The following is a 23,370-nucleotide window of genomic DNA, read 5'->3' on the forward strand; positions in this document are numbered from 1 at the left end:
AAGCTTTTTTCCTCCTGCCTTCACAAACTTTACACAAGTATTTATCAACTGAAAATAGCAAGAGGACATTCATACTCTGCAATCCAAGACTTGATTAAATCCACCAAAAACCTGACATGACGATAACGAGTGTTTTTCAAAAAACACAAATCCCTCCCTGTGTGTCTCTGAGCTGCAGCGACACGGGCCTGATTCAGAGCGGGTCATTCTGCTGTGGGTTCGATCTGGACTGGTGTTGCTGGAGAAAGCAGACTGGTCCGTGTGTGTGGTGTCGCTGTGCCGCTGTCACGTATGTTCCTTGATCACTGTCACGGACCAATTTGATATTCGTGTGACAGAAACAATTCTAAAATAAAAAAACGTTATTGTCCAGCCGCGGCCGAAAAATCAAGAAGCAACCTTACTACGCTATAATCGAGCGGCGAGCTACTGAAAAGCAGGGCTACCCGCGAGCTACCGGATAGCTCGCGGGTAGCCCTGCTTTAGGCCTTTTGGTGTTGATTATTATAGAGAGAATCGTAGTGTATAATTTTGAAAGCTAAAATGTATATACCATTTAAAGCTCGTCATAATGTGTGTCACATTTATGCTCACTAGTGATTGGTCTTTAGTTTGGATGTTTGCTGTTATTTCAGTAAAAAACTCAACATGTTGATGGTCAGCTTGTGACAACATTTGACAAATTAATAGCTCAGGAATTGAACTGGAAAAACAAGAAAACATAGCCGGTGTCACACATCTTCTATCCTTTATTTTTCTCTCAAAACCTCTCCTGCCTATGTCTTTGTTAGGAGACAGCATGAGTGAAAGGCCCTGTGTACCTATGTTGCCTGTGATTTGTTGAGCAAACTAAAATATTGACCCGCTGTCTGTCTCCACAGCACTTTATTGACTGACCTCTGTTGTTTCTAATTTTGAATTGGTTTGTTCTTGTCACTTTTTTGTCTGAGCTCTAAATCTCCTCAACTGTTAACCCCTCATACAGTATGAACATACAACACACCGTGATACAGTAAACAATAATACTCAGGTTGCACAAAGTTTTAAATGACTTTTAGCGAATAATAATGAGGATTATCAAAGTTCAGGTTTAATTCCAGGGAAGTCACCAGTGAAGCCCTGGAGGATTTAGGAAGCTTTTAAACTCTCCGGTTTCATACGTTTATAGTGACTTGGCTTTGAGGTTTTGTATCTTAAGACTTACAGTTGGCATGGCAGGTCGGAGTACTGGCATCACACACTGGCAAAAAAAGTGATTTAACTTAGTGCAAAGCTGGTATTTCAAAGCTGGCAGAGGAAAGGCTGCGGAAACAGCTTACCTCTAGCACTTGAAACAATATTGTGTGTGTGTTTATGTCCCTTTCAGAATGTGCTTAACCATGTATTACTTCCTACCCTTAAAAACATTACACGCATTGGTGCTTTTTACAAACAAAGAAATCGCTCAGAAGAGTGCAAACCTCTCCCGTTTGTGTTCCGATGATTGATGAGCATTGAGACAAGGAGAAACCGATTTGACTTTGAAGTGAACAGAACAGGACACTAGTTCCTCGTTTGGTTTAAACTTCAAATGACCCGTTCAGAATTTAAATTGGACATTTATCGGGTCTTATCCTTCTTTCTAGCTAGTCAAGAATAGGAGCATGTAACAGAACCAGGAAAGAAGAGTAGAAAAGTATTCTGTGCGGTGGGAAAGAAAGGTTTCAATGTACAAACGGTCTCAGGTTTGAGAATGTGGATGTTTTAAAGGGGACCTATCATGCAAAATGACCTTTTTGATGTATTTTATACATAAATATGTGTCCCCGGCATGTCAGGGAACTCACAAAGTGTCCGAAAATAAAACCCTCTCTCTTTTCCTCCGTGCGCAAATCTCTGAAAAACGGGGCTATAACGAGCTGATCTAGATTTGCCATCCAACATGACATTATTTATATTCATATTGGATGGCACCCACGGCCCTATCAGAAAGTTGCTATCAGAATCAATGCATAACGTGTTTTGGACGTAATATGGTCTTTGTTTACATTAGCAAGCATCGCTAACACTCAGAGCTAACCAGTACTGGAGAGAGCACATGTGTGCAGGAAATAAAAAATAACTCACCTTGTGGCAAACCTGAGAGAGAAAGCCTTTGAGCTCCATAATGTTTCAGAAATAATCCTTGATGTGGTTTTGGCGTTTCATCACCTCAGCATTTACTTTAGACAGTATCTGCCGGGTCCCGCATGAGCTCTGCCCCCCTCTTTTTTTCTTCTAGCTTTATACCCCGAATCAGCACTTTAGTAACAGGAAGTGAAAAAGAGAGATATGAGGCATGTCTTGAGTGGGTGATCTGTTTGGTATTTTGAGCAAAACACTGTTGTTTTGTATGTTTTTTATACATTTGTCTGAGACCTATGCTATTGCCTAAATATTGCATGATAGGTGACCTTTAAGAGTATTAGGGCGACTTTAAGGGTAAAAAGATTTTTTTTAAATGCACAATATTCCCAAAAAGGTGTGATTTTTTTATTTTATAATACCAAAGTGTTACAAGAACAAAATGCTGTAAGTCAGGTTTGGTTGTCCACGTTCTATGAGCAATTTAATACCACATATTTCTCCCTGTTTTAGCTTTTTATTTTTTCTTCTACTTGCAGTGTTTATCCTTCTCTGTCCTAAACCGTTCTTTGCTTTGTCACTGTACTTCATTCCAAAAATACTAGCAGAGCCTGCTGTCTTCTTTGTGTTTGTATATATTCAATCTTTCATGCTAGGTCCATCTCTTCCCTCTCTTTATAGTCTGCTTTGCTGTCTCCCTCTCTCTGAGCGTTTCACGGTTTAATTTCCCTCTGGTACTCCTCCCTATACCATTTTTTTTGTTATCCTGTTTTGCTCCTGTCTTCCGCTTCCTTTGTATCCAGCCACTTTGTTATTGGCCTCATGTTATCCCTTCATTAATTCATCCAATCCTTTTCCACTTGATATTCTTTTCTTTATGTGTTCACTTAAGTCATCGATATTTTTGTTTTGGTATGTTTCCCATCCATGCTCTTATTGAAAATAAAGAGGAAGACAGTGCCTTATACAGAGTTTCCCTGAGGACACACAACCTTCAATTTTGTTGTTTGAGATGTCAAAACCTTGCCATGCTTTGAAAAGCCTTTTCTTCACACGCCTTGGCAACTTTCATCCAGCTAGCTTCCGTGTTTTCTCTTTGATTTAGAGAGACACAATGTGTTTCATCCAGTAGGTGTGATCCTAAACAAAAATGTCTTTGGTGTTTTGAAAATAGGCATGTGAGACTAGGCCCTACATATAGTAGTGCTGTAGCGACGCGTCGACAACGTATCGACTTCAAAATATCGTCGACGACATATTTTCGCGTCGACGCGTCGCTACACGTGGGTCACCCACAGCAACAAGCTGTTATGAACCGAGATACAGGACGCAGGACCCAAAAGCAGGATTCGGAGACAGATGTCCAAAAATAGAATGTTCTTTAATCACAAATTAAATCGTACTTTCACAAAAAATAGAAAGTAGATAAAAAGCCAAAACAAAGTTGTACAGCAACACAAAAACTCACTTGACAAAAGGTCTAAATCCCAAGGTAGGTATCAGGAGTCAAAAGGCCTGGGTGCTCACGACATGAAACATAACGAACTGACAAAGGAACAGAGAAACACCAGGGCTATATATATATATAGGTGAGGGGGATGGGCACAGGTGAAAACAATCAGGGCAGGGCCAAGCAATCTCACTGGCGGGAAACACACAAAGACAGGAACTGTGGGATCTGAAATGACAGGAAAGATTACTTTCAAAATAAAAACATAACTAAACCTAACATATCTGTCGAGTCACAACATTACCCCCCCCTCTAGGGACGTCTCCTGACGGCCCAGGCAGATTAGGATGTTGCCTGTCGAAATCCCTGATCAACTCCTGATCCACAACGTAGCGAGACGGGATCCACATCCTATTCTCTGCTCCATAGCCTTTCCAGTCAACGAGGAACTGCCTGCCACGTCCCCTTCTCCGGACTGCCAGCAGTTTCTTTACTGTATAAACAAGGCCACCATCAACCATTCTGGGGGGTGGCGGAGGTTTAGTTGCGGGCACCAAACTGCTTTCCTTGACAGGCTTGATCTTCCCAACGTGGAATGTAGGGTGGACCCGCAGGGATCTGGGGAGTCGCAGGCGCACAGACACAGGGTTCACGATCTTCGTTATTGGAAAGGGACCAACAAACCTGGGGGCTAATTTTCTTGAAGCGCCATGGAGGGGTAGATCTTTCGTGGACAACCACACCTTCTGCCCAGGCTGGTACACTGGAGCTGGCCGGCGGTGTCGGTCAGCCCCCCTTTTCATTGAAGAAGAACTCCTTAGAAGGGTTCGACGGGCAGCCGCCCAGATGCGATGGCAACGTCTGACCAGGGCATGTGCAGACGGGACCAAGACCTCCTTTTCAGTCTCAGCAAACACGGGTGGTTGGTAGCCAAAGACGCACTGGAAGGGAGTCATACCAGTGGCAGAGGTAGGAAGAGAATTGTGGGCGTATTCCACCCAGGTTAGATGCTTGCTCCATGATGAGGGATTCTGAGCCACCAAGCACCTCAGACATGTCTCCAACACTTGATTTAATCTCTCCGTTTGTCCGTTGGACTGGGGGTGATACCCAGAGGAGAGGCTAGCGGTGGCTCCAATGAGACTGCAGAACTCCTTCCAGAACTTGGAAACAAACTGTGGGCCCCGGTCTGACACAATATCCCTGGGAAATCCATGTATCCGGAACACATTGACCATCATAATTTCCGCCGTTTCCTTGGCCGAGGGTAGCTTGGTCAATGGAATAAAATGAGTCATTTTCGAAAAACGATCTACCACTGTTAGTACAGTGGTCTTACCTTGAGACACCGGGAGTCCAGTAACAAAGTCCATGGATATGTCAGACCAGGGCCGTTGGGGAATGGGCAACGGCTGCAGCAACCCAGCCCGAGGCATGGAAGAGGTTTTGCTGCAAGCACAAACAGGACAGGCATTCACATATTCACCAACATCTTTAGCCATGGACGGCCACCAGAAACGCTGCTTAAGTGCGAACATGGTTCCTCTAATCCCAGGATGACAAGTGAGCAAGGACGTGTGAGCCCAGTGAATGATCTTGGAGCGTAAGGGCACTGTAACAAACAGCCTATTAGGCGGACACTCACTAGGTGCTGGACTCTCAACATTTGCTTGCTGCACCTCTTTTTCTATCTGCCAAGTTACCGCTCCTACCACACGGTTCAGTGGTAGGATGGGTTCTGGTTCCTTGGCAGCAGGCTCAGGGTCAAACAGACGGGACAAGGCATCTGGCTTGGTGTTCTGGGAGCCAGGTCTAAATGACAAGGTAAAATCAAAACGACTGAAACAAAGTGTCCATCTAGCCTGGCGTGAATTCAGTCTCTTAGCCTTTTTCATGTATTCGAGGTTCTTATGGTCTGTCCATACCAGGAACGGCTGAGCGGCCCCCTCTAGCCAATGTCTCCACTCCTCCAAGGCTTGTTTCACTGCCAGTAGTTCACGATTTCCCACGTCGTAGTTCCTTTCCGCTGAGGACAACTTACGGGAGAGAAAAGCACAGGGATGGAGCTTATTATCCTTTGCAGCCCGCTGAGAGAGAACTGCCCCCACACCGAGGTTAGAGGCATCCACCTCTACCACGAACTGTCGAAGTGGATCTGGGATGGTGAGGATGGGAGCAGAGGTGAACATCTCCTTTAGAGCTTGAAAAGCATTAGCAGCTTTGGAGTTCCATTCAAACGGGACATGAGGAGAGGTAAGTACATGTAGCGGGGAAGCAATAGAACTGAAATTTCTGATGAAACGTCTATAAAAATTTGCAAACCCCAGAAACTGCTGTAGTTTTTTCCTGTTGACAGGAACTGGCCACTCGGCCACGGCACTGACCTTGGCAGGGTCCATCTTTAGTTGACCGGGGGCAATGATGAAACCCAGGAACGATGTGGTTTGGACATGGAACTCGCACTTCTCTGCTTTAACATAAAGTTGGTTCTGTAGCAGGCGGTCGAGGACTTGACGGACATGCTGCTGGTGGGTTATGTTGTCAGGAGAAAAAAATCAAAATGTCATCAAGATATACAAACATAAACTTATTCAGGAAGTCCCCCAACACCTCATTTATGAGGGCCTGAAATACTGCCGGTGCGTTTGTCAAGCCAAAAGGCATCACTAGTAGGGTTGGGTATCGTTTGAATTTCCACGATTCCGATTCTACTTTTCGATTCCGGTTCTTAACGGTTCTCGATTCCGATTCTTTGAGGGGCAGGGTAAAAAAATGATACTTGCTTCTTCCACAAAAAAATTACATTTATTCGAGAAACTTTTACAGAGGTTAGTTTACAGTAATATTCACATTAATCAGTCTGTTTATATTCACTGCTATGTAACTGTAACCTGAGAACCACTGAAGCTACAACAGTGCAACAGTCCAACTTTTAAAAACAGTTCTTGTTGAGAAAAACAAGCATATCTGCCTCTCAGGCATACCGGGAAGAAATGTTTGAACATTTTTGAAGTAAAATGCTTCAATCTGGTGCACACGCAGAATTACTAGAGACTAGATCTAGGGGGTACAACTCCAAACACCCATATGAAAAAGATCGGTTTACATTTTAATAATTAAATAACAAATAGCCTACATGTAACGCATTTTATTTTTGTTGTTCATTCATATCTTATTTTACCATTTTATTTATGCATATTTTTGTATCTCTCCAGTTTAAAACGATATGTCTGGTTTACTGTCCTATAGTATACATTGGAATGATTTCAAACCTGTTTTATCCCAATAATTATAAAAGACTGCCTTGGAAATATGTGTTTACATAAATTGTGATCAAAACGTTTGAGACCCACTGAGATAACTTAGACTAAAGTGAACTATCTAAACACTCCTTTTACCTCACTGAGCTGTAGTTATCAGCCTCTCAGTCTGACTGGAGAGGACTCTCCTCCACATCATTGTAGAAACATCTTCTTCTTCCGTTAGAGCAGCTAGCACCAGATGCTAACAACAACAGCGCCCTCCCTTTCTCCCTAGCTCACTCGCACGTTGGCTGTGAGCTGCGGTTGCCAGATAAGCCAACATCCCCCATTTTCATCACTTGCAACGCCCATCGTACAGGGCAAATGAAAAGTGTAACCGGGATGAAAAGGGTGTTACATTTACTTAATTATGAACGTTGTTACATCAAGGCCGAAAATTAGGATGAGCACCAATGGTCAAAACATTTTTTTTTCTCCCAGAGCTGTCAGCGCAGCGCCTCCACAGATCTGGCGCCCTAGGCGAACATTTATAATGCCAGTGCGACAGGCCGGCCCTGGTCTCAGGTTACACTGTAGGAAATGTAGATACAACGCTACATTTCCCTCCCCGCTGCAGTCATGCAGTAGGCTACGGAGAGCGGCGAGAAACATTTCCTCAGGAATCGAAAAGCGGAACCGAAATTCACATTTCTAAATGATGCCGTTGGAATCGAAATGTTGGAACCGGTTCCGAACCGGAACCGGTTCTCGGTACCCAACCCTAATCACTAGGTACTCATAGTGTCCACTAGGTGTGTTAAATCCAGTCTTCCATTCGTCCCCCTCCCTGATTCTCACCAAATGATAAGCATTCCTTAAATCCAGTTTGGTGAAAATGTTGGCGTCTTGCAAAAGTTCAAAGGCGGAGGAGATGAGTGGGAGAGGGTACCTGTTTTTGATGGTGATTGCGTTCAGAGGGCTGTAGTCTATACAGGGCCGGAGTGATCCATCTTTTTTGTCTACGAAAAAGAAGCCCGCTCCCGCCGGTGACGAGGAAGGGCGAATGAGTCCGGCCTGCAAGGAGGTCTCAATATAATTGTTCATGGCCTCCCTTTCGGGTCCGGAAAGAGAGTAGAGGCGACCCTTTGGAATTGGGGAGCCAGGTACCAAGTTTATTGCACAGTCATTAGGCCTATGTGGTGGCAGGGCAGTGGCTCGGGCTTTACTAAAAACCTCCTTTAGGTCCCAATAGCAACTGGGCACCTTGGACTTGTCAGGGAAATCTTGCTCCTGTACTTGGATAGCCTCAGTCATTTCTGTACATGCAATCTTTCTTGCATGGGGAGTGTTGTCATCAGTCTTATTGTCTCTCAAACAGAAATGCTTGCAGTCCTCTCCCCATCCCTTAACTCTCCCAGATCTCCAGTCTATGTGTGGGTTGTGCTTGACTAACCATGGGTAACCAAGAATAAGTGGATGCTGAGCAGAGTCAAATAAATGGAAAGTCATGTGTTCAGTATGTGTTGCATTTACGGTTACTTCAATGGGCATAGTACAGTGGGTAACGGTAAACAATAACCGACCATCCAGAGCAGAGGCCTTTAACGGTTGCGTCAAAGGAATTACCCCACAGTTCCACTTCTTGGCCAACCCCCAATCCATTAAACTTTCATCCGCACCAGAGTCTATGAGAACCCCCTGAGTTAAAACATGTCTGTCTATTTTTACTTGTACCTGTGTCAAGGTACGAGGAGGGAATCCAGATGACAGTCGGCTCACCAGGGTCCTCCTCGTCCCTGATGAGCTCGATCTTTTGCTGTACATGAAGCCAGGAGGTGCCCCTGCTCCCCACAGTAAAAACACCTGCCCTCCTGAATGCGCCGAAGACGTTCTTCCGGAGTCAACTTAGCCCGACCCAACTGCATGGGCTCCTCTGAAACACTAGGGAGCACTCTTCTCTCAGGAGGACTATCGGTAGGAGGTCTCTAGGCGGGACGATGGCTTGGTGTGTCCCCTTGGTGTCGAGGCAGACGTGCCACACTCTTGAACCTTTCTTTTTGTCTTTCGGCCAGTCTATTGTCTATTCGAACTGCCAGTGCAATGACAGAATCCAAGTCTTCTGGGAGGTCCAAAGGTATTAACTGGTCTTTAATGGAATCCGAAAGACCAGACAAAAAGGCGTCCAGCAGTGCTGCAGAATTCCAGCCACTATCTGCTGCAAGGGTCCTGAACTCAATGGCTGAGGGGATGAACCAGCTTCCAGGTGAGCGAGGACACGGTGCAGCTGTTCGGCAAGGTGATTCACCTGAGTATTGACTGAGGCTTGAAAGTTTTCCTGACGGCCGGTCAGTTCCCTCACCCCCAGGTTGATTGCGCCCAGCTGCTCCTCATGCTGGTGTAGTCTTGTTCCTTGAGCTCGCAGAGCTATCTTCACTGTCTCTTAGCCTTAATCCGCTGGGTCCATATTTTGGTCAGTTCGTACTGTTATGAACCGAGATACAGGACGCAGGACCCAAAAGCAGGATTCGGAGACAGATGTCCAAAAATAGAATTTTCTTTAATCACAAATTAAATCGTACTTTCACAAAAAATAGAAAGTAGATAAAAAGCCAAAACAAAGTTGTACAGCAACACAAAAACTCACTTGACAAAAGGTCTAAATCCCAAGGTAGGTATCAGGAGTCAAAAGGCCTGGGTGCTCACGACATGAAACATAACGAACTGACAAAGGAACAGAGAAACACCAGGGCTATATATATAGGTGAGGGGGATGGGCACAGGTGAAAACAATCAGGGCAGGGCCAAGCAATCTCACTGGCGGGAAACACACAAAGACAGGAACTGTGGGATCTGAAATGACAGGAAAGATTACTTTCAAAATAAAAACATAACTAAACCTAACATATCTGTCGAGTCACAACACAAGCAGTTCTAGCTGTGGTGGCTACCATTAGCAGCTAGCATTTGCTCTCCGATTTATACATTAAAATGGAATTATGGATTATAAATTCAATCATTTTTTTATACATAGACGTTAAAAACCTATGGATTAACCGATTCAGCCGCGTTTTTTCTCATTTTAATGCCATTGAACACGTCTTTTGATCAGATTGACAGCTACGGTGGTGAGACGATCTCCCTAGAAGCTCTGTAAAGGTACGTGTTGTGATGACTGTATTTGCTTCCCCTGTCGCGAGTCCGGATCACTCAGTGATGATACTATATACCTACATAATCTGTGGAACCTCAGCTTTAATCGGATATCTTGTATGTGCAGCTACGATAAGTAATAAGGGTACTTTTATCTTGAGTTCTGTGCCAATGTCCGTTAGCATTTTTTGCTCAGGGGTCATTTAGATGCTTCTTATGAGACTTGTGTTTTGTTTTGGTAAACATGGTTTGTATCGTCAGTTAGCTGAGATTATTTCCGTTAATCTGGTATAACACATTAATAGGTTCTTAAATATTAAGATCCCCTAAGACACAGTATCGTGAAAAACATTTTTTTTACATTACGTTTTTTTTACATTACGTTTTTTATGAATTGAACAACAGAAAAATAATCGTTAGATTAGTCGACTAATCGATCAAATAATCGCCCGATTAATCGTTTTCAAAATAATCGTTTCCCCCCAGCACTAACATATAGCATTACATATAAGTAAGTAAATCCTTTTTATTGTATTCATGAATTGTAATGAGGTGACATGAAATGGATGACATTAAAATGCTTGCAAAACCATATTCAAAATATCTGCTGTGGTGTTATACACCGTTGAGTGGGGACACTCAACTTATTGATCAGGTTGTAAAAATATTTTCCAAAATATACCATAATATCTTATATAATTCATAATGTGTAAATAATTACTTTTATTAAAACTTGTAAGTTAAATATGAATGTTAACTTATTTTTGTTATTTTGACCAGTTGTAATTTACTGCAAATAAATGCTCTAGATGACAACATTTTTAATGGGAATTTGGGAGAAACGTTGTCAGCTGATTATTTTAATTGTACTCAAACACATACCTATAAATAGTAAAACCATAAAAAGTGATACTTTTGCAGTGGTCTCTTATTTCTTTCCAGAGCTTTAGCTGGATCCAGACAAAAAGAGAGAGAATATTTTTTCCTGAAACGTTCTGAGTCTCTTTACACAGGGGGGACACATATTTATGCATAAAAGACATGAAAAAGTGGATTTTGAATAATAGGGGAGCTATAAAACTGTTTATAATCATTTGCACCAGCACAACCCTAGTGGCCTTCAACTAATTCTCCTCTTCCTCTCACTCCTACAAGACTTTGCTTCCTCTGATTAATGTACTCTCCAGCTCAATGATACATTTATGGAACACAAACAGATTTATTTCATGTCTCTAACCCAGGCAGAGCGCATTTCCTGCTTATATTGTCATCCTCATTATACATTAAAGTTTTCCCAACAGTCATGGCAAACTAGATATAATCCATAACATCAATCAAGTTCAGCGGTGCTCACTAACGTTTCCTAATCACAGCGAGTTCCAGGTTGCCTAAGATAGGTTGTGTCTTTATTATGGTATCGCACATACTCTCCACAACATCAATCATAGAGCTGCATTCAAATGTAAGTATGCCAAGTCTTTATCATTTATTTGACTTTATTAGATAGCATCAATCATGGCTCAGGGGATAAACTGTAGTTAATAAGTGTGAATAGCATTTATTTAATCAATCATACAAGGTTTTATATATATTAAAGGGGACCTATCATGCAAAATGCACTTTTTGATGTCCCTACTGCATTGGGTTGCACCCCGGAAACACATGAGCATTGAACACGTGTGGAACATGTTCTGGGGCTGGAAAACAGGGAACTTCGAGCTCTTTCACCGAGGAGAGAAGGGAAGGCTGTCAAGCTGCTCTCTTCTTTTTCCTCACCTGATGGCCGAAGGTCTGGGCCGGCTGTGCCTGTGCGGCTGCCGGAACCGGGGACTTTCTTGGCCAGCACGTCCTCGCCTCGTGTCTGGACGGGAGACCCGGGGCGGGCTGTGGCTTTTGCCGTTTCGGGATCTTGAAATGGGAAGGACGTGAGGCAGCCTGAGTGAAGGTCTGTCGCGGGGGCCGTTGGAGGCGGCGGCTGGACCTTTCGGGGAAGACAAAGCTGGAGAGCCTCATCCTCTTTATTTTTGGCCTCACACCGCTGCTGCATTGAAGCCAGAGCGGTGCCAAATATGCCCTCTGGGACAATTGGCATGTCCAAGACGTCCTCTTTTTCCCGGTCCGGAAGGTTCGTCAGGTTAAGCCACCTGGCTCTCTCCTGCACCACCATCATCCCCAGCGATTTGCCCATGGCTTGGACTGCAGAGCGCTGCACACGGAGGCAAATGTCCGTGATCGCTGTGATTTCGTCCCACACGGCAGGCTCAGGTTTGTTCGTCATGTCCTCAGAGAGCTCCGCCTGGTAAACGGTCAGCATTGACGAGACATTGAGCACCCTGACGGACAAAGCTGCCGCTTTGTAAGCCCGTTCGGTCATTGCTGACTGGAAACGGTCTGCTTTTGTCGGCAGCGTGGGGTTGCTGCTAGGTGCCGAAGACAGCCGCGGTTGGAGGTGGGCTGCCACAAGCGGCTCCATAGGCGGCATGCAGAGCAAGCCGAGCTTCTCCATGCCCTCAAAGTCCAAAGAGGAGGCTCCCTGGATTGGGGCCTTGCTGCTGAAAGGGCGGTCTCTCCACGACATTTTTATTTTACACGACACTGTTCAACACTTAATTCTGCTTCACTCTTTAAATTAACAACCGCGGATGTCTTGAAAGACTCTTTCACTAAAGATTCCGTTCCGAGACCACCTATTTTAGCGGACCAGAGTCCGGTTGTTTAGTTCACTTCAGAGGTCTCGGACTGGGTTCACACCGACCCAAATTAACCACACCAAGCGGCTAAACGCACCAGGGTTAGATTCAACCGGACTATAAAAGGCTGGTGTGAATGCCCTGTTATCTCAGTGGGTCTCAAACGGTTTGGTCACAAATTATTCAAAAGATTATTTCCGCGGCACACCTTCATATGAAGAGTTTGGTTCCAAAACGCGATAAACGCTACTTTTGAAAAAAATGAGTTCCCGCCAAAATCAGTATTGTATTTCGTCGGTATTGAAAAGTCAACATTCAATTTTCCGCAACACGCGATATCCGCCGTGTTATTCTGTCCTGTTTTCTCACTTTCTTTCCAAACAGCGACAAACGCCAGTCTCCCTTCTCTACAGAATGCGATATATCCGCTCAACCAATCACAGCGCACCATTCCACGCACCTCAACCAATCACAGAGCATTCCACGCAGTGTAAACAATAATGGCGGCACCCTGAATGTACCGGCTTTCGTCATTATCTACTTCAACAAACACTAAAAACATGAATAATTTTGACGGCATTGATGAACCTGTGGTGGTTTTTGCGGTGGGGAAGAAACGTGGCAACTTGCCAAGTACCCCTGTAGGTGCGGTCTTTGAGGTATGAGGTGAGGAGGGAAAGTGAAGAGCCTGGAACTCCAAGTTCTTAGAGAGTGCGAAGGAGGATCTGATGATTCACCGTGTCGAATGCAGCAGACAGGTCCAAAAGGATGATGACAGAGGATAGGGAGGCTGCTTGAGCAGTGAGTAGTTCCTCAGTGACAGCAAGGAGGGCAGTTTCTGTGGAGTGACCTGCCTTAAAACCAGACTGGTGCGGATCCAGAAGGTTGTTCTGATGGAGATAACAGGAGAGTTGTTTAAAGACAGCGCGTTCAAGTGTTTTAGACAGGAGCGGGAGGAGAGAGACAGGCCTGTAGTTTATAACATCAGACGGGTTGAGAGTGGGTTTCTTTAGGAGAGGGTTTACTCTTGCCTCCTTGAGACTGTTTGGAAAGTGACCAGAAGTTAGAGAAGTGTTGATGAAATGGGTGAGAAATGGTAGAATATCAGGAGCGATAGTCTGAAGGAGGTTTGAAGGGATAGGGTCCAGAGGACAGGTGGTAGGGCGGGCAGAGGTAATGAGGGTAAGAACCTCACTTGGAGAGAGAGGGGAAAAGGAGGTCAGTGTGTGGGTGAAAGGAGGGTCTGGCTATTAGCACGCAGTGCGTCATTTAGCCAGGGAGCAGGAGGGGACTGACGAGCCTGCCGAGATGTGAGAGGACAGAGAGAGTCCAGAGAGGATAAGAGAGTAGAGAGGAGAGTTTCTGCAGCAGAGTTTGGAGGTAGGAGTTGGAACGAGTCAGAGGAAGGGAGGGCTGAGAGCACCGAGGAGGCAAGGGTAGAGGGGGAGAGGGAACGAAGGTTACGGCGGACAGGTGCAGGATGAGAAGAGATTAGTTTGTTATGTTTGGAAAGGGGTAGAGAGAATGAAATGAAGAAGTGATCGAATGTGTGGAGCGGGTTTACAGAGAGGTTAGAAGTAGTGCTGTTCCTGGAGAATATGAGATCAAGGACATTGCCAGCTTTATGAGTTGGTGGGGATGGAGACAGTGAGAAAGCAAAGGCGGTTAACAGAGATGTTAGTTTGTCTATCTTCCCCGTCTGGAGGTTGAAGTCTCCGAGACGTACAGCGGGAGGGCCAGTTTCAGGGATGTGTGAGAGGAGATTATCTAATTCCTCCAAGAAGTCCCCCAAGGCACCTGGTGGACGGTAGAGAACAACAATGGTTAATTGTATAGGATGGGTTACTGTGACGGCATGGAATTCAAAGGTGGAAGTAGTGAAGTTAGGTAGCTTGAAGAGGGAAAAGTTCAATTTGGGAGAGAGCAGGAGACCAGTGCCACCTCCTCTGCCAGTGGGTCTGGGTGTATGGGAGAAGGAATATGCTGTGGAGAGAGCTGCTGGGGTGGATGTGTTGGATGGAGTAATCCAGGTCTCAGTGAGAGCAAGGAAATCCAGGGTCTGCAGGGAGGCGTAGCCAGAGATGAAGTCAGCCTTAGGAACAGCTGACTGGCAGTTCCACAGGCCGCCTGAAACTAGATGTTGGATCTCAGTGGAGCATGTGGGATAGACGAGAGCAGGTCGGTTATATCGATTACGACATACACGGGGCCAGTGATAATTGCGAGAAGACACATAAACAGGAATGGAGAAAATACACATGATTATAGCATGAGAGGCTAAACAATTAAATAAAACACCAGCGATACTAAGCTCAATCAAAGTAGGATTTGCCTCCTCTTTACCTCCCTCGTGACTCCCGCAGGACTCCTTTGTCTTTGTCAGTCTAATGGCCCGTCCACACTACAGCGTCAGCGTCGACAGCTTCAATCTGCCAATTAATTTTGAATGGGGTGACGCTTTTTCGCCGAACTGAATTGTGGGTAGCATAGCGGTCCGTCTCCGGAGACAATCTTGTATTCGATCCTGAATGAGACAGAAAGCCAGTGGAGGGAATGAAGAACGGGTGTGATGTGGTTGTACTTGTAACAGGCCCCGCTATGCAGGGTGCGATGACAGATAGTATTTCCTGTAAAACAGGAGAAATTATGAGCAGAGAATTCCTTTTACTGCTCGTTTGGCGGGTCTCGCCAGAATGGCAAGCTAACGACAGCTCCGTCATCACGTCAGACATTTTACGGTAGACGCGTAAATAATAACAAACCCCTTTACGGCAGTGTTACTCTGCCATCTACTGCCCCCTGCTGTCCATTGTTAAACAGGTAATATAAAATGATATTAAATATAAACTTGTGATCACACACTTTGTGTGGGTCACATACTCAATAATAAAAGTAGGGTAGACATGTGGATATTATCAGGCTGAACAAAACATGCATTTATTTAGCAGGTTCGTTTTCCACAGACCTTATTTCAAACTATCTTCCAAAATCCTATGGAGAAATCCCATTGCTCCTTTGTCGAGGGAATCCGAGCGCAGCTTACTTCCGGGTTTTAGGACGCGTCACTGCACCACTTGCATAGACCTCACAGCGGGCGGAACTTGTCATAAAGTCCATGAAAATAAAGCCCGCCCATTTAGAGGGAAGATTTGATTGGCTTTAAAAGCTTTTTTAAAAAGAAAGGTTTTCAGGCCTTTCTGAGGAGTCCTCAGGTGGTCTGTGGAGTCCTCAGGTGGTCTGGGATGGAATTCCACAGGTGAGGAGCAGCTGCACAGAAAGCCCGATCCCCCATTGTGCGGAGTTTGGTCCTCGGGGGGCGAAGCCGATGGTTGGTCGTGGAACGGAGGTTGCGTGTGAGGTTTGTGATGTGAGAAGTTCGTTCAGGTAGGATCGTTCCCGTGGATGCATTGATGGGCGAGCAGTGAGATCTTGTATTCGATCCTGAATGAGACAGGAAGCCAGTGGAGGGAATGAAGAACGGGTGTGATGTGGTTGTACTTTCTCACCCTCATCAAGATCCTAGCGGCACTGTGCTGTACGTATTGGAGCTTCTGAAGGCTCCTGCTAGGAGTCCCGATGAGGAGAGCGTTACAATAGTCAAGCCTTGAAGAAACGAAGGCATGGACCAGTTGTTCAGCATCTGACAGGAGTTTTGCAATGTTCCTGAGGTGGTAGTAGGACGTTTTGCACAGGTGTTTGATGTGGGTGTCAAAGGTCAGATGGCTGTCAAATCTTACACCCAGGTTGGTAACTTGGTAACTTGGTAGAGAGGGGTATGTTTTGGCCAGAAAAGGTTATGTGGGTTATGGGGGAAGACTGGACCTGGTTTGGGGTGCCAACTAAAATAGCTTCTGTTTTGGAGCTATTAAGTTGCAAGAAATGTTGTTGCATCCAAGCTAAAAAAGAAAAATTATATGATAAATAATAGTTTCAAACGCACACTCAATGGCCTTGGCTCATTTTCTGTGAAGAACATATATCAGAACACATTTTCAATGACCACCCACTGTACCACCCCCTACACATTTATATTACACCCTGTAGGTGTTCGGGGCTAACAAAAGTGTGACAATTGTAGGTCCTGTGCACCTGTCTGGGCCGTGTGTGTGTGTGTGTGTGTGTGTGTGTGTGTGTGTGTGTGTGTGTGTGTGTGTGTGTGTGTGTGTGTGTGTGTGTGTGTGTGTGTGTGTGTGTGTGTGTGTGTGTGTGTGTGTGTGTGTGTGTGTGTGTGTGTGTGTGTGTGTGTGTGTGTGTGTGTGTGTGTGACTTTTGTGTTTCTGCCCCTGTATGGAAGCAAACAAGAGACAGAAGTATTTGAATTTTATTAGACACCGAATTTATAGCATCGAAAATAATTACTTTGAAAATCATGTATCTGAATGTATTTGCTCCGAATTTACCTATGTGAAATAAAAATGTAAAAATTCAAGTGAAAAAATTTGACGTCAACAAATTCGGTGTATAAAATTCGATGCAGCATCATCCGGGCTACTCAGACAGGATAAGCAATCGAGCCCTAATGCAATCAAACCGACTTCTGGCCTATCAGAGCACGGCTTTGTCAGTCATGTGATCACAGCAACCCGGGAGAAAAATGACGGAGAACAGCGGGGCTCGCCGCTCGGGTAAGTAGTCAGTTTGTGCTATTTATTTTACAAGCAGTGAGGGCTCGACAGCATTGTCAATTGTACTGTCATTTGACATTACTCTCTCATTGAGTTACTATAGCGGGCCCTCTGTGAATGTAGAGAGGGACCAACAAGCTCTCCCGTCTTCACAGTAACTTGCAGAGACGGCATTTAACCCTTCACATTCCAACAGAAACTGAACAGGCAGATTCGAAGGATTTATTTATTTGGAAATGTTATTTTAGATACAATTAAATCAAGTTATTTTGGAAAAACTAATGAAAAATGTAACAACAAAAAATATTTTAAAAAGAATGTTTTTTTTTCATGTTTTCAAATATTATTTTTTAGAATATCTTAGGCCCTCACAGAGGGCCTAGCGGGCCCTGACGGCTCGCCACTGATTAATTGAAGTGAATCACAGCGTTACTGTTTCCTTTTGTGTGTGTGGGGGGGGGTGACGGTTTGCAAAGTAACGTTACGACCACTTCGGTTAGATAAGTCAAGTAGACCATGCTACACTATACGAAATACTCTCTTACAAAAGCCCTGCATTTAAACATGTTAATGTTACTTTAGTAAAAGTATGCTAGTATAATTAGGAAAGTGTTGTTAAAGTATTTAAAGTAGACACAAGTTATACTATTATATTATATCATTTGATTTATTGTTATTACTGATGCAAGAGTTGACTTAACTGTTGTAGTTGAAGCTCATTTTGAACAATGAGCTAACTAATTATTACTTTTATAATGGTTTAATGTGCTGATTATTTTCTACATTAATAGGTCTGGTTTGTTCAAACTCTCAAAATAGTAGGACATGCTGTCATAATTACCCAGAGTCCGAAGTGACACCTTTACAATGTTAAAGCTGTTAGTTAAATGTAGTGATGTAAACACTAAAATATTCAAGATAGTGTAGTGGAAAAGAGATAATGTTTTTAAAAACATGTTACTAAAACAAAATCTCTTGTTTTGGACTGACAGTAAAGATTCAAGAAATAGTAGATAAATAATTACACACACATCAATTTGTTGTGGATGGAACACAACAAATGGTGCTCTTACCTGTGATGCCTCCTCCAAACATTATAACCAGACTGTATCATTCAAACTATAAGTAACAGTTCTAGCCACTTGACTTTAGACAAAGAATTCAAAAGACAAAATCAACACAATTTATTGAAAGACCAAACTTTATTTTACGGTGCCTCTCCTTTTGTTTGTATTATTAAAAACTGAGCAACTCAACAGTTAACTTTATATTTCCTATTGTCCAAAGCATCTATTACACTATTTGTTCCCCTCTCATATTCACAGGATGGATGATTAGAGACTTTGGGGGAGACCTCAGCTTTATGAACGTCCTGTCTGTTGCTTTGGCCGGAGAGGACAGAGGGTCTTTCCCTGCGAGGAGGACCAGGCCTGAGGGAGGATGACCTGCACCAGCTGCACCTACAGAACTTAGCCCATGCTGGGCATAGCTGTTACTGTACAGGCCTAGCCTGTCACTTTATTTGACAAAATGTGTTTACTTAATCAATTAACAGATTAACATTTAGTGTAACTTATGTATATTATTTCGTTTTTATTTAAAAAAAATTGTGATGGTTCATGCTTGATAACCTTTAGTTCACATTTCAATAAATTGTATTTGCACTCCTTTTGTCCGTCATTCTTACTGAACATTTTAAGTTACACATTCACATCTGACTGAAGATTGGCACCATTTATTTGGGTATATCCAGTCTCTGATAGTGTTACGTTATTATGAGAGTGCTCTGTTTGATTCTGAAATTGTATATATTTTTAGTATGTGAACCCTTTGGAATTACCTGGATTTCTGCATAAATTGGTCATAAAATGTGTTTTGATCTTCATCTAAGTCCGTACAATAGACAAAGTCAGTCTGCTTAAACTAATACCACACAACCAATTATATGTTTTCATGTTTTTATTGAACACACCATGTAAACATTCACAGTGCAGGGTGAAGGCTAAAGACTTCTTCAAGAGCTAATTGGAGTCAGGAGTCAGCCAACCTGTAGTCCAATCAATGAGACGAGATTGGAGGTGTTGGTTAAAGCTGCCCTGCCCTATAAAAAATACACACCAGTTTTGAATTTGCTATTCTTAAGAAGCATTGCCAGATGTGAACCATGCCTCGCACAAAAGAGCTCTCAGAAGACCTACGATTAAGAATTGTTGACTTGCATAAAGCTGGAAAGGGTTACAAAAGTATCTCTAAAAGCCTTGATGTTCATCAGTCCACGGTAAGACAAATTGTCTATAAATGGAGAAAGTTCAGCACTGTTGCTACTCTCCCTAGGAGTGGCCGTCCTGTAAAGACGACTGCAAGAGCACAGCGCAGAATTCTCAATGAGGTGAAGAAGAATCCTAGAGTGTCAGCTAGAGACTTAAAGAAATCTCTGGCACATGCTAACATCTCTGTTGACGAATCGACAATACGTAAAACACTGAACAAGAATGGAGTTCATGGGAGGACACCACGGAGGAAGCCACTGCTGTCCAGAAAAAACATTGCTGCACGTTTGAAGTTTGCAAAAGAGCACCTGGATGTTCCAGGTCGATGTGTAGGATCTATAGTTTGATAGATATTACGAAGATGATTTGAGGTCTCGCCAGGATAACAATGTATGCAGCTTCCATGTAAAGTTAGCGTGGGTGAAAACAGTTTTTCCCGGTTTCAAAGTTTTCATAATAAAACCGGATATATTCCCCTCACTGTCAAATGATTACACAGTGATATCTGCATTACTCATCCACTAAAAAACATCAGTTTATCCTTGTTAATTACACAATATTGATTGGTTTAAATTGTGTACAATGCTTCTGTGTTTTTAACCTTCAATTCAGAGAAACAAATAGTTTTTTCGGAGTTAAGACACTACACTACCCAGAATGCCCAGCTATTGTTTGGGACTACAACATCCGCCTTGCTTTACAAACCCCTTTGAAATGGAATGGAACCACGGCAGACTTTCCAAAACTGGAGTTTGTCTGTTTTGCACATCCTCCTGTTAATATCTTTGGACGTCCTGCACTAAACTGTTTTATTGTAGAGATCACTACAGTATCTTCTTGATATTTTATATTCTATATTTCTATCATGCCTACTTTCCCCCAATTTTGTATGTAGGCTACTCTTAATATTTAAATATTTTCATTAAATAAAACGTATTCAACAACAACATTCAATAACGTGCTTTAACCACTAGGCGGTGCGGGTTAAAAAACCAGTGGTGTAGTTAATAAAACATAATTATATCAAACATAATATGACTATTAACTTTATTGTGAAATGAAAACAGAACGGTAAAGGAAAATACAGTTTCAGTCTCTCGATTTGAAGCTTATGCATTGTACCATGAACCTGTATAGACCTGTAACAGTCAACTGCATGAGGAGTTGGAAAGGTAGTAAATAATATCTTTAAAAACTACAAAACAATCCCTTTCTATCAGCTGTGCACCGTTATGGTGTAAATATAACCTATATAGCAATTGGATCATATATAAAAGTCAGCTGAATTAGTGTTGATACTGCAAGGAGACGTATTGTGTGAAAAGAAATGGAAGATGTTGTTTAATTGCTAATATATTTATGATCCACGTCACGTATTCAGTTTTGGCGGCATTTCTTACAGTTTGTCAAAAGGTCTTCTGATCAGGGCTCTATAAGTAAATATCTACGGCAGATATGTAATATTTAATGCAGCCGAACCGTGTATTACAATGCCGTTATGTGATGACTTCCAACGAGAAAAGCAAGAACACTCGGAATAAAATATTATTTTATTTAAAGAAAATGCTTTTTCAATTTCATATCGCATAAACACCATTTCCGACATGCATTGCGGCAATGCATTTCTAGTTGGGGGATAATCTCCTCTAGCTCCACAGATGTTTACGCCTCCCCCAATATGCTGATTAGCTCTCTGAAGCTAATTAAAAGGTCTGCCAAGGGAGAAGGGATTCAGAATTGACATGGCAACCCACCTGAGCAGTCAGAACTTTCTGCTGCTGTGATTTGTGATATGAATTCTCCGGCCAATGCTTGTAATAAACTGCCAGTGTTTGACATCAGAACTCCTGCTCGTCCTGTGTCTCCTTCATGAGTCGGTGACTCCCACTGCATTGCTACACAGAAGTTTCCTCCACAAATTGCCGTTGTCGGCAGGATACCAATATATCTTCAGAGACTGGTAAGTGTAATTTCAAATTCACATTTGGACATTGCCTTGCCAGAATCTGTGATTGACGGTAACCTAAAATTACCTGTGAAACTGAGCGGTTGTGTTTCATTTTTGGTTAATGAACATTTGGCTGATTGTCTCTGTGCATGCTGCTTGGGACGAAATTATACAAGCATGCACAGCTTATGTTCAGAGTAACCTTAAAGAAATACATCAGTAAAGTGGAACTTCTGTTTAAAAAGCAATGTAAAGATTTGTATTGAACAAATCGCCGAATTCTGGGGGTTTCAGCGGCCAAACACAGCAGTTAAAAATAAGCAGCCAGAGATATTTCCCTCCATTGCCTCTGTGAGCACGGCTCCAGCAGCAGCCGGGGGTGAGTGTGTAAATACCTCCCCGCGTTTGGGTGGCTGCAGCCGTGCAGCTGAGAGGAAGAAAGTCACAGCCTTTTTGTCTATAGCTTTAACTCACACCACCACCATCTCTATTAAAAACGAGATGGTCTAAAAGCACTCGTTGTTTGCGACCGTCTTCTGCATTGCTGGTAAGGCTGGGGCAGCACGAGGTGCGTGCATCACCTGATTTAGTTATCGCTTTTGGACGGTCTTCAGGCACGATCTTAGCACTTGTACAAGGGTGGATGCGTGAGTCAAGGTGCTCCATTTCAATAATTCCCTACCCCCTCTGAAAACCTCCTAATTCGGACTAAATTGAGCTGAATGAACTTTGCTGTCACGCTGGTGTTTATTGCGAGTTCATGTTTGTTTGTCTAATTGTTTCTATATTGGTTTGCCTACCCGCCGTCTTGTGTATGCTTTGTAACAACTAATAATGAATCAGTCCATAGCCAGGGTAAAATGAACTAAACTTTAGTTATATCACCAAAAGTAAATGACTTGAGAAAAATAAATAATGTGCTGCAAATGTGCTGCAAAAGGAAAAATAAATAGCAAAAGAGTGTTTTTATGTCCTGCATCTGTCTTACACCGGGACCCTCAGATGCATCACTGCTGGTCATAAATACTGGCCTGAGGAAATCAGGGTTGCAAAAAAATCTGTCTGCTCAAATAGGTCAATGTTGTATTATTTGTTTCATTTATTCTTAATCTATGTATTGTATGGTAATAATGAATTAAAAAAAAACGTAATGTATTGAACACATTCCGAAACAAAGCAGATAAGACAGAACTAGACTCACACATAATTGTGGTTGAAACCTTTTGCGCTGTTGCTGAAAAATGAAAACTTTGCTGATTGTCTATTCCAACTGGCCACTGGAATTGGATAATTGATATAAGTTGAAGTTCAATTACAGTTTTAAATATAGTTTAACATTCTTTATTAAACTGTTTAAATTATTTCTAGTACAATTGGTCTACAGACATTACTACAATTCTAATAGTTGTTAAATACTGAGCTTATGAACAATAGAGTAAAGGTCGCTGGTTAAGCCAGGATCAATATATGTGTTGAGGTTTTTATTGTGTACATAATAAATGTGTTTAAATGAATTGAGCAATTTTTAAAGGAGTATAATGTTGCAATCTCTTTAAGATAAGTAATTGCAGTTCCAAGATAGATGTTGTTTTCCCTGGGCCTCTCCTTCACAGGCCCACACAATAAATCATGAGACTTCCAAATCCGAACAGACAGAGATCAGTATTACAAATCCATGAAGGGGTTCTACTTGGCCAAATTTAAATACCATAAAGAGAGTATTCACCCAGCTGTTTTGATTTCTTAGAAAAAAATGTTTTAGTCTAGTTTCCTTCGAGTTCAGTCTAAGCGACGAATTGTTTCTCATAAACATTCACACCGCTGGTTTTAAACCGTGAACAGACAAGCTGCTCACACACACACATGCACACACCCCCACCCACACACACACA

The sequence above is a fragment of the Pseudochaenichthys georgianus genome, chromosome 22 (genome assembly GCF_902827115.2).
Source record: "Pseudochaenichthys georgianus chromosome 22, fPseGeo1.2, whole genome shotgun sequence".
Taxonomy (NCBI): domain Eukaryota; kingdom Metazoa; phylum Chordata; class Actinopteri; order Perciformes; family Channichthyidae; genus Pseudochaenichthys; species Pseudochaenichthys georgianus.